General features: G+C 52.0%; 1 protein-coding gene across 1 annotated transcript in view; it reads right to left on the bottom strand.

Moving 5' to 3' along the window:
- The window catches only part of CALCRL (calcitonin receptor like receptor), a 64841-nt gene extending 52050 nt beyond the window's left edge, over positions 1–12791 (bottom strand). The window contains exon 1 of the mRNA XM_066577286.1: positions 12605–12791. The gene's annotated coding sequence lies outside the window, so the exon portion shown is untranslated. The remainder of the gene's footprint in view (positions 1–12604) is intronic.
- Between the last annotated feature and the right edge of the window lie 237 nt (positions 12792–13028).

Raw genomic sequence — 13028 nt, 5'->3', positions numbered from 1 at the left:
TTTGCAAATTTCGTCCACATTGCTGCTTGATCCCGGGATTAAAACTGCAGGCAGATTTTCCATGTTTGGAAATTCTGTGACAATTGCGCCCCTTGTGAACCGAGCCTTAAAAAAAAAAATCACTTTAAAAAAGTTATTAAAAAATTTAAAAGGTAATAAAAGTTCACAAACCCCCTCCCTTTTCTCATATTTGGTATTGCTGCGTCCGTAAAAGTCCGGTCTATCAGAAGTAACGAGAACGTCCTAAATAATAACACGCACGTCATCAGCATCGGGAGTCTCTGGTTACCCGGTGTTAAAGAAAATGTTTTTTAGACAAAGCGATCAGGAAGCTGCATGTACTCCAAAATAGTAGCAAACGAAGATACAGGACGCCCCGTGAAAAACGAGCCCTCGCACAACTCTGTGGACGGAAATATAACAGAAGCGATGGCGGTCAGAAGATGGCGGCCGAATTAATTTTAGTATTCTCTTTTAAGTTGTGCAGTGAAACAAAAACTATATAAATTGGTATTGTTGATAATCGCAGCGGCCTGCAGAATAACGTGCGTCATTACTGCTGAAGGGTGTGCGCCGTAGAAACAAGACCCCCCCCCCAAAAAAAGATGGCGAATTGTGGGGGGGGATTTCCCCCCATTTTACTCCTTTTTAAAACCTTTTTCAGTACATTAAATGATATAGTTGAAAACCCCAAGTCAGGAGGCAGCGACCGATGGGTGACTAACAGTTATGGGGAGGAAAAACAAAAAAGGGTCTGCGTCCTTAAGGGGTTAAAAGCTTACAGCTGGGTGGTGGAGGTTCTGCAACTGTTCTGCACACTGTACAGTGCCGACAGCCTGGGAACTAACTGTATATATATATACGTTCTGGAACAGGCCCATGTGACCGTGATCTGTCCAATCACAACAATGACTAGATGAGGCGCCAGAACCAGTCAGAAATTACAAGTCTTGCTTTGTATTTGTAAAGCCAAAAAGCTATTTAGTCGGAGTGTTTCTTGTGACTGCAGCAACAGATGGAGGAGGCGGGAGGTCAGCCAAGGGTTTATTCTTAGTTAGGGAAAGTATGCAACAGAGAATGGAGGCCGAAAGAGTCCAGAGCAGAGGCAAGAGGCAGCCGGGCAGAGCAGGGCAGAGGCAGCCGGGCAGAGCAGGGCAGAGGCAGTCGGGCAGAGCAGGGCAGAGGCAGCCGGGCAGAGCAGGGCAGAGGCAGCCGGGCAGAGCAGGGCAGAGGCAGCCGGGCAGAGGCAAGAGGCAGCCGGGCAGAGCCAAGAGGCAGCCGGGCAGAGCCAAGAGGCAGCCGGGCAGAGCCAAGAGGCAGCCGGGCAGAGCCAAGAGGCAGCCGGGCAGAGCCAAGAGGCAGCCGGGCAGAGCCAAGCGGCAGCCGGGCAGAGCCAAGCGGCAGCCGGGCAGAGCCAAGAGGCAGCCGGGCAGAGCCAAGCGGCAGCCGGGCAGAGCCAAGAGGCAGCCGGGCAGAGCCAAGAGGCAGCCGGGCAGAGCCAAGCGGCAGCCGGGCAGAGCCAAGAGGCAGCCGGGCAGAGCCAAGAGGCAGCCGGGCAGAGCCAAGAGGCAGCCGGGCAGAGCCAAGAGGCAGCCGGGCAGAGCCAAGAGGCAGCCGGGCAGAGGCAGCTGGGCAGAGGCAAGAGGCAGCTGGGCAGAGGCAAGAGGCAGCCCGGCTGAGGCAAGCGGGAACCAGGCAGAGGCAAGCAGCAACCGGGCAGAGCAGAGGCTGCCAGGCAGAGCCAAGCGGAAGCAGGACAGAGAGAGGCAAGCAGCAGCAGGGCAGAGGCAAGTGGCCGCCCGGCCAGAGGCACCGACTACAGCATTTCCAGAGACAGAAACAAAGCCGGCAAGATCTTGGTAGCGCGTGCCGGCAGTTATCCCCACACTGCACGTATTATTTGCTCACCGCTTTCCGCTATATGCAGTAAACTATCACTTGTACATTGGGCATGCTGCTATTTAACCCCCGGATGCTTTTGGATGTACCTTTACCCCCCCTGCATTTAATGCCCCGATCTGAGTTCAGGGTCCCGAAAGGCTCTCCTGTGACGAGATCACAAGGTGCTGTTCGCTGTAATGGCAGTGGAGCATCTTCTGAAGCCCCCATGTCTGCCATGCACTTCTGTCCATTATATGGCATGTCCTGCTAGAACGCAGACAGACAGCAGATATTGCAGCATATGGTATAAACTATCAAATCATTGCAAGTTCAAGTCCCCCTATGGCTGGAATCGGCACATGTGACAGGGCGGAGCTACGGGATGACGCGTACAAGGGGGCAGAGCCAGAACGCCGCTGCTGCCGAACTGAGCCGAAGGGAAAAGACCCTTCTGCGCAAGCGCGTCTAATCGGGCAATTAGACGCTGAAATTAGACGGCACCATGGAAACGGGGACGCCAGCAACGGAGCAGGTAAGTGAATAACTTCTGTATGGCTCATAATTAATGCACGATGTACATTACAAAGTGCATTAATATGGCCATACAGAAGTGTATACCCCACTTGCTGCCGCGGGACAACCCCTTTAATATCAATATGCAGGAAAGAAAGGCCATCTATATCCTAAACAACAAAGAGATCACCATTAAAGGGGTTGTCTCGCGGCAGCAAGTGGGGTATACACTTCTGTATGGCCATATTAATGCACTTTGTAATGTACATCGGGCATTAATTATGAGCCATACAGAAGTTATTCACTTACCTGCTCCGTTGCTGGCGTCCCCGTCGCCATGGATCCGTCCAAATTCGCTGTCTTCTGGTGTTTTTAGACGCGCTTGCGCAGTCCGGTCTTCTGCCTGGTGAATGGGGCCGCTCGTGCCGGAGAGCTGGTCCCATGTCGTCATCGTAGCTCCGCCCCATCACGTGTGCCGATTCCAGCCTCCTGATTGGCTGGAATCGGCAATGGACCGCACAGAGCCCACGGTGCACCATGGGAGAAGACCCGCGGTGCATCGTGGGTGAAGATCCCGGCGGCCATCTTGGAGAAGGAAGAAAGAAGTCGTCGCAGAGCAGGGATTCGGGTAAGTAATATATATATATTTTTTTTTCTTTTTAACCCATCCCTTGGGTTTGTCTCGCGCCGAACGGGGGGCCTATTGAAAAAAAACAAACCCCGTTTCGGCGCGAGACAACCCCTTTAAGTCTGCGGATAAGGGTGGCGCTATAGCCCTCATGAACACATCAGACTACAAGAAAGAAGCAGACAGACAACTGATGGGCACCGGATACTACACCAAACTGGATCACGACCCGACTCGAAAATATGTGAGGGAATTGAGAAAGGTCATCAGAAGCCCGTTTGTGGGCTCCACAAAATTTCTGGACTTGATACCGGAGAACCCCGGGGTTGGAGTATTCTACATGCTTCCCAAACTACACAAAGCAGAAAACCCAGGGAAGCCAATTATCTCAGGTGTGGGAACCCTCACTGAAGGAATCTCAGGATGGGTAGAAGGTGTCCTCAAACCACTGGTGAGGAACACAACCAGCTACTTGCAGGACACCAAGGACCTACTGAACAAACTGTCAACCATAGGTCCCCTCCCAGATGGCGCCATCCTGGACACTATGGATGTGGAATCCTTATACTCAAAGATCCCACACAAAGATGGACTGACCGCCTGCCAGGCACAGCTTTAGGCCAATAGGGTTGATCTGAATCTGTGTGACAACTCACAAGATTCATCCTCACACACAATTATTTTCTCCTCTGGCAAAGAGATATTCCTGCAACTCACTGGAACTGCCCTGGGCAGTAAAATGGCACTGCAATATGCCAATCTTTTCATGGTAAAACTGGAGAGCAACTTTTTGGCCTTCTGCCCCAACCAACCACTGCTCTACTTCCTCTATAATGATTACATCATAATCATCTGGACCAACACTGAACAAGAACTAGTGAAATTCTATGAGAGATTAAACGCATTCCACCCACCATAAACCTGACATTAAACTACTCGTATACAGAAATCAACTTTTTGGACACCACCATAAAAATTTCAAACAACTCGATACAGACATCCCTGTACTGAAAACTGATTGATTGACCCACATACCTCAGATGGGACAGCTTCCATCCTAAACACATCAAAAAGTCCATTGTCTACAGCCAGGCCATCAGATACAACCGGATCTGCTCCAACCCAACAGACAGAGAGGAACATTTGTACCATCTTAAAAGAACATTTATAAATCAGGGCTACCATCCCATCTCAACTGATAATCAAATGACCAGAGCCACCAGGATCCCCAGGAGTCACCAGAGCCACCAGGATCCCCAGGAGTCACCAGAGCCACCAGGATCCCCAGGAGTCACCAGAGCCACCAGGATCCCCAGGAGTCACCAGGATCCCCAGGAGTCACCAGGATCCCCAGGAGTCACCAGGATCCCCAGGAGTCACCAGAGCCACCAAGATCCCCAGGAGTCACCAGAGCCACCAAGATCCCCAGGAGTCACCAGAGCCACCAAGATCCCCAGGAGTCACCAGAGCCACCAAGATCCCCAGGAGTCACCAGAGCCACCAGGATCCCCAGCAGTCACCAGAGCCACCAGGATCCCCAGGAGTCACCAGAGCCACCAGGATCCCCAGGAGTCACCAGAGCCACCAGGATCCCCAGCAGTCACCAGAGCCACCAGGATCCCCAGGAGTCACCAGAGCCACCAGGATCCCCAGGAGTCACCAGAGCCACCAGGATCCCCAGGAGTCACCAGAGCCACCAGGATCCCCAGGAGTCACCAGAGCCACCAGGATCCCCAGGAGTCACCAGAGCCACCAGGATCCCCAGGAGTCACCAGAGCCACCAGGATCCCCAGGAGTCACCAGAGCCACCAGGATCCCCAGGAGTCACCAGAGCTACCAAGATACCCAGGAATCAACTACTCCAATACACAGAGAAAGAAGGAAACGATTGTGTACCTCTAGTAGTGACCTACAATCCACAGCTAGAGGTACTAAGGAAAACCGCAAAGAAACTCCATCATACCCTACACAAAGAGGACCGTCTGACCGCCCTATTCCTGGACCCTCCCCTCCTATGTTATAGGCAACCTCTAAGGCCGCCTGCAGACGGGCGGGATTTCCTACGGAATTTCTGCCCTTGGAAGCTGCCATAGGATTGCGTTAGCAAACGCAATCCTAGGCAGACGGCCGCGGTTTGTCTGCGCAAAATCCCGCGCAGCAAACAAACCGCGGCATTCTCTATTTCTGTGCGGGGATCGCAGAGCCCCGTCCGCCGGCTCCAGTCTGCACATGCATCAAACAGCTCGGGTCGGGTCCCGCGGCGAGAATCCTCGCAGCCTGGATCCGACGCGTCCGTCTGCAGGATCGCTTTCTGCGTGGCGAACTGTAGTTTCTATTGGTGCCATTTTTAGGTACGTATACTATATTCTAAAACTTTTCTTAATTTTTTTTATGATAACAGGGAGAGAAAACGCATCAATTCTGCCATAGATTGAGTTGGCACAATATGGTTTTTTCGGCGGGCCGGTACAATTGCAACGATACAATAATCCTTCTTATTTTTTTTAGGTTCTTCCCAATAAAAAGCCTTTTTTTAGAATTTTTTTCCCTATATCGCTGCATTCAAAGTCCTCAGACTTTATTTTCCATAGACGGAGGCCTGCGTGGGCTTGTTTTTTGTGAGATGAGCTGTAGTTTTTATGAGTAACATTTTGGGTACCTACGGGCTTTTTTGATCACTTTTATTGCGTTTTTTTGGGACGCAAAATGAGGAAAAAAAATAAGCATTTTGCCTCCATTTTTAGGGGGTTTTTTACGCTTTTTGCCATGCAGGATAAAAAGTGTGTTTGATCTATTGTACGAGTCGCTACGGATACAACAATACCAAATATGTGGGATTTTAATTGTGTTACTTTTTTATACTAATAGGGAAAAAAAACGCACAAAAAAGGGATTTATTTACACTTTTTTGAAAATTTTTTTTTTTACACTTTTCATATCCCTGTAGGGGACTTATACCATGGCTGCTATGACCGCTACGATAAAGCAGCCTTATCGCTTGTATTAGCGATCATAGGCAATGACAAAGCAGGATGCGTGTAGCTGGCATCCTGTTGCCATGGCAACTCGTCACATCCTGTTGCCATAGCAAATTGTCGGCCCTCCGCGATTATATTGCTGTGAGCCCTTTGCATGCCGCAATCTCCACAGATCGTAGTAAGGAGTTACCAGTGGGGGGCGCTGTCCTGATGCACCCCCACTGTTGCAGCGGGAGACCGGCTATCAGTAACAGCCGGCTGCCTTGGCCAGATGGCATGGGATCTCTTCTAATCTCGCACTGTCCACAGGATCTAAGTGTATGCCCTGTGGCGTTAAGTACCCTTCTGCCAGGACGCACACTTACACCCTGTGGCGTTAAGGGGTTAAAGACAGAATTACCTGCAGCCGAGCATTGTTCTAGTCACGGACACAACATACAACATATGAAAGTTACTACATTGAAAGGCAACTTCACATGTCAACGTCACAGAAAAATTTGGGAGTCCAAGTTTATGACAATCTGTGACCTCTCAAGATCGGAATCAACATCCTAAGAGGCTTCATGGTGGAGAAAACGAGAAATCTACAGCTCAGATAACACGCTGGCCAGGTGACCCCCTAACACTAATGTAGAGGCCAGAAAACGCTGGCCGGGTGACCCCCTAACACTAATGTAGAGGCCAGAAAACACTCTCTGCTCATCCTGTTCCAGTATGATCTGAGAACAGAACGGCCGGCCATAGAGGAGATGGCTTCCTGGCTGTGAGCGCGGCGCATTAGATGAGGGTGGGATCAGACCTTCACTACATCTGTGTACATACAACACAACCTGGTTTTGGCGTGTCAGCAGAGCCCCGGCGCAAAGTAATATTCTCTTTAAGCCATCTTAAACAAACTGTAAACTACTTCAATATAATAACCCCTTCCTGCCCAGGATGTACATTTATGTCCTATGGATGGTGCGGGCTCAGAAGACGGTCAGACCGGCCGGTGGGGGACAGTTCATGGACACGACCATCCAGCTTCTCACATCCCAATAATGCGCCCCACTCTGGTAACGGGGTGAAATCTCACATACATGTACAGCGCGGCACGCATCTCCTACATGTACAGCACGGCACGCATCCCCTACATGTACAGCGCGGCACGCATCCCCTACATGTACAGCGCGGCACGCATCCCCTACATGTACAGCGCGGCACGCATCCCCTACATGTACAGCGCGGCACGCATCCCATACATGTACAGCGCGGCACGCATCCCATACATGTACAGCGCGGCACGCATCCCATACATGTACAGCGCGGCACGCATCCCATACATGTACAGCGCGGCACGCATCCCATACATGTACAGCGCGGCACGCATCCCATACATGTACAGCCTGGCATGCATCACATACATGTACAGCCCATCACATTCATGTACAGTCCGGCACACATCACATACATGTAGCCCGGGCACACATCACATACATGTAGCCCGGGCACACATCACATACATGTAGCCCGGGCACACATCACATACATGTAGCCCGGGCACACATCACATACATGTACAGCCTGGCACACATCACATACATGTAGCCCGGGCACACATCACATACATGTACAGCCTGGCACACATCACACACATGTACAGCCCAGCACACATCATCACATACATGTAGCCCGGCACACGTCACATACATGTACAGCACACATCCCATACATGTACAGCACGGCACACATCCCATACATGTACAGCACATCACATACATGTACAACCCAGCACACATCATCACATACATGTACAGCCTGTCACACATCACATGCATGTACAGCCTGTCACACATCACATACATGTACAGCACATCACATACATGTACAGCGCGGCACACATCACATACATGTACAGCCCGGCACACATCACATACATGTACAGTCCGGCACACATCACATACATGTACAGTCCGGCACACATCACATACATGTACAGTCCGGCACACATTACATACATGTACAGTCCGGCACACATTACATACATGTACAGTCCGGCACACATCACACACATGTACAGTCCACCACATACATATACAGTCTGGCACACATCACATACATGTACAGCCTGGCACACATCCCATACATGTAGCCCGGCACACATCCCATACATGTACAGCGCGGCACGCATCCCCTACATGTACAGCGCGGCACGCATCCCCTACATGTACAGCGCGGCACGCATCCCATACATGTACAGCGCGGCACGCATCCCATACATGTACAGCGCGGCACGCATCCCATACATGTACAGCGCGGCACGCATCCCATACATGTACAGCGCGGCACGCATCCCATACATGTACAGCGCGGCACGCATCCCATACATGTACAGCGCGGCACGCATCCCATACATGTACAGCCTGGCATGCATCACATACATGTACAGCCCATCACATTCATGTACAGTCCGGCACACATCACATACATGTACAGTCCGACACACATCACATACATGTACAGCCCATCACATACATGTAGCCCGGGCACACATCACATACATGTAGCCCGGGCACACATCACATACATGTAGCCCGGGCACACATCACATACATGTAGCCCGGGCACACATCACATACATGTACAGCCTGGCACACATCACACACATGTACAGCCCAGCACACATCATCACATACATGTAGCCCGGCACACGTCACATACATGTACAGCACACATCCCATACATGTACAGCACGGCACACATCCCATACATGTACAGCACATCACATACATGTACAACCCAGCACACATCATCACATACATGTACAGCCTGTCACACATCACATGCATGTACAGCCTGTCACACATCACATACATGTACAGCCTGTCACACATCACATACATGTACAGCACATCACATACATGTACAGCGCGGCACACATCACATACATGTACAGCCCGGCACACATCACATACATGTACAGTCCGGCACACATCACATACATGTACAGTCCGGCACACATCACATACATGTACAGTCCGGCACACATCACATACATGTACAGTCCGGCACACATTACATACATGTACAGCCTGGCACATCATCCCATACATGTACAGCCTGGCACATCATCCCATACATGTAGCCCGGCACACATCCCATACATGTAGCCCGGCACACATCCCATACATGTAGCCCGGCACACATCCCATACATGTAGCCCGGCACACATCCCATACATGTAGCCCGGCACACATCCCATACATGTAGCCCGGCACACATCCCATACATGTAGCCCGGCACACATCCCATACATGTAGCCCGGCACACATCCCATACATGTAGCCCGGCACACATCCCATACATGTAGCCCGGCACACATCCCATACATGTAGCCCGGCACACATCCCATACATGTAGCCCGGCACACATCCCATACATGTAGCCCGCACACATCACATACATGTACAGCCTGGCACACATCACATACATGTAGCCCGGCACACATCACATACATGTACAGCCTGGCACATCATCACATACATGTAGCCCGGCACACATCACATACATGTACAGCCTGGCACACATCCCATACATGTAGCCCGGCACACATCCCATACATGTAGCCCGGCACACATCCCATACATGTAGCCCGGCACACATCCCATACATGTAGCCCGGCACACATCCCATACATGTAGCCCGGCACACATCCCATACATGTAGCCCGGCACACATCACATACATGTACAGCCCGGCACACATCACATACATGTACAGCCCGGCACACATCCCATACATGTACAGCGCGGCACGCATCTCATAAATGTACAGCGCGGCACGCATCCCATACATATACAGCGTGGCACACATCACATACATGTGCAGTCCGACATACATGTACAGTCCGGCACACATCACAGACATGTACAGTCCGGCACACATCACATACATGTAGCCCGGGCACACATCACATACATGTAGCCCGGCACACATCACATACATGTAGCCCGGCACACATCACATACATGTACAGCCTGGCACATCATCACATACATGTAGCCCGGCACACATCACATACATGTACAGCCTGGCACATCATCACATACATGTAGCCCGGCACACATCACATACATGTACAGCTCGGCACACATCACACACATGTAGCCCGGCACACATCACATACATGTAGCCCCGCACACATCACATACATGTAGCCCGCACACATCACATACATGTACAGCCTGGCACATCATCACATACATGTAGCCCGGCACACATCACATACATGTACAGCCTGGCACATCATCACATACATGTAGCCCGGCACACATCACATACATGTAGCCCGGCACACATCACATACATGTACAGCTCGGCACACATCACATACATGTAGCCCGGCACACATCACATACATGTAGCCCCGCACACATCACATACATGTAGCCCCGCACACATCACATACATGTACAGCCTGGCACATCATCACATACATGTAGCCCGGCACACATCACATACATGTAGCCCGGCACACATCCCATACATGTAGCCCGGCACACATCCCATACATGTAGCCCGGCACACATCCCATACATGTAGCCCGGCACACATCACATACATGTAGCCCGGCACACATCACATACATGTACAGCCCGGCACACATCACATACATGTACAGCCTGGCACACATCACATACATGTACAGCCTGGCACATCATCACATACATGTACAGCCTGGCACATCATCACATACATGTAGCCCGGCACATCATCACATACATGTACAGCCTGGCACATCATCACATACATGTAGCCCGGCACACATCCCATACATGTAGCCCGGCACACATCCCATACATGTAGCCCGGCACACATCCCATACATGTAGCCCGGCACACATCCCATACATGTAGCCCGGCACACATCACATACATGTACAGCCCGGCACACATCCCATACATGTAGCCCGGCACACATCCCATACATGTAGCCCCGCACACATCACATACATGTAGCCCCGCACACATCACATACATGTACAGCGCGGCACGCATCTCATAAATGTACAGCGCGGCACGCATCCCATACATATACAGCGTGGCACACATCACATACATGTGCAGTCCGACATACATGTACAGTCCGGCACACATCACAGACATGTACAGTCCGGCACACATCACAGACATGTAGCCCGGGCACACATCACATACATGTAGCCCGGGCACACATCACATACATGTAGCCCGGGCACACATCACATACATGTAGCCCGGCACACATCACATACATGTAGCCCCGCACACATCACATACATGTGGCCCGGCACACATCACATACATGTAGCCCCGCACACATCACATACATGTAGCCCGCACACATCACATACATGTACAGCCTGGCACATCATCACATACATGTAGCCCGGCACACATCACATACATGTACAGCCTGGCACATCATCACATACATGTAGCCCGGCACACATCACATACATGTAGCCCGGCACACATCACATACATGTACAGCTCGGCACACATCACATACATGTAGCCCGGCACACATCACATACATGTAGCCCCGCACACATCACATACATGTAGCCCCGCACACATCACATACATGTACAGCCTGGCACATCATCACATACATGTAGCCCGGCACACATCACATACATGTAGCCCGGCACACATCCCATACATGTAGCCCGGCACACATCCCATACATGTAGCCCGGCACACATCACATACATGTAGCCCGGCACACATCACATACATGTACAGCCTGGCACACATCACATACATGTACAGCCTGGCACACATCACATACATGTACAGCCTGGCACATCATCACATACATGTACAGCCTGGCACATCATCACATACATGTAGCCCGGCACATCATCACATACATGTACAGCCTGGCACATCATCACATACATGTAGCCCGGCACACATCCCATACATGTAGCCCGGCACACATCCCATACATGTAGCCCGGCACACATCCCATACATGTAGCCCGGCACACATCCCATACATGTAGCCCGGCACACATCACATACATGTACAGCCCGGCACACATCCCATACATGTAGCCCGGCACACATCCCATACATGTAGCCCCGCACACATCACATACATGTAGCCCCGCACACATCACATACATGTACAGCCCGGCACACATCCCATACATGTAGCCCGGCACACATCCCATACATGTAGCCCCGCACACATCACATACATGTAGCCCCGCACACATCACATACATGTACAGCGCGGCACGCATCTCATAAATGTACAGCGCGGCACGCATCCCATACATATACAGCGTGGCACACATCACATACATGTGCAGTCCGACATACATGTACAGTCCGGCACACATCACAGACATGTACAGTCCGGCACACATCACAGACATGTAGCCCGGGCACACATCACATACATGTAGCCCGGGCACACATCACATACATGTAGCCCGGCACACATCACATACATGTAGCCCCGCACACATCACATACATGTGGCCCGGCACACATCACATACATGTGGCCCGGCACACACTACAGTTGTCCCCTCGGCTCGCAGTCTGACAGCCGGGAGCTGCCGCCGCCACTCACCGTCCTCGGCGCTCCGTCCGCCGCTACATGAAGCTCTGCGGCCCAGATCAGCGTCACATCTACAGGAAACCCCGCGCTTCCGGTGACGTCCGCGCTCTCCGCCCGCGGGACGGACCGAGCCAGCGGCCACCCTGCAGGCTGAGGCCGGGGCCGGCGCTTCCTGTGCCGCGGAGCAGGATATGGCGGCCCGCCTCAGGAAGCCTGCTGCCCCGATAACATTGTGATGGACGGAAGAGCGGGTGCAGCTCCTCAGCTCGCCGGCCTGTGCGTGGGGCGCACGGGGGCTCCTGGGGGGACGACAGGGGCTGCTGGAGGGGACGGCGCACGGAGGCTGATGGAGGACAGCGGGGGACGCATGGAGGCTGCTGGAGAGGACAGCGATGGGCACACGGGTTGCTGGAGGGGACAGCGGGGGGTGCACAGG

Source organism: Eleutherodactylus coqui, chromosome 8, assembly GCF_035609145.1.
Source record: "Eleutherodactylus coqui strain aEleCoq1 chromosome 8, aEleCoq1.hap1, whole genome shotgun sequence".
Taxonomy (NCBI): Eukaryota; Metazoa; Chordata; class Amphibia; order Anura; family Eleutherodactylidae; genus Eleutherodactylus; species Eleutherodactylus coqui.
The sequence above is the reverse complement of the archived record's forward strand: the minus strand, read 5'-3'. Positions and strand labels throughout refer to the sequence as shown.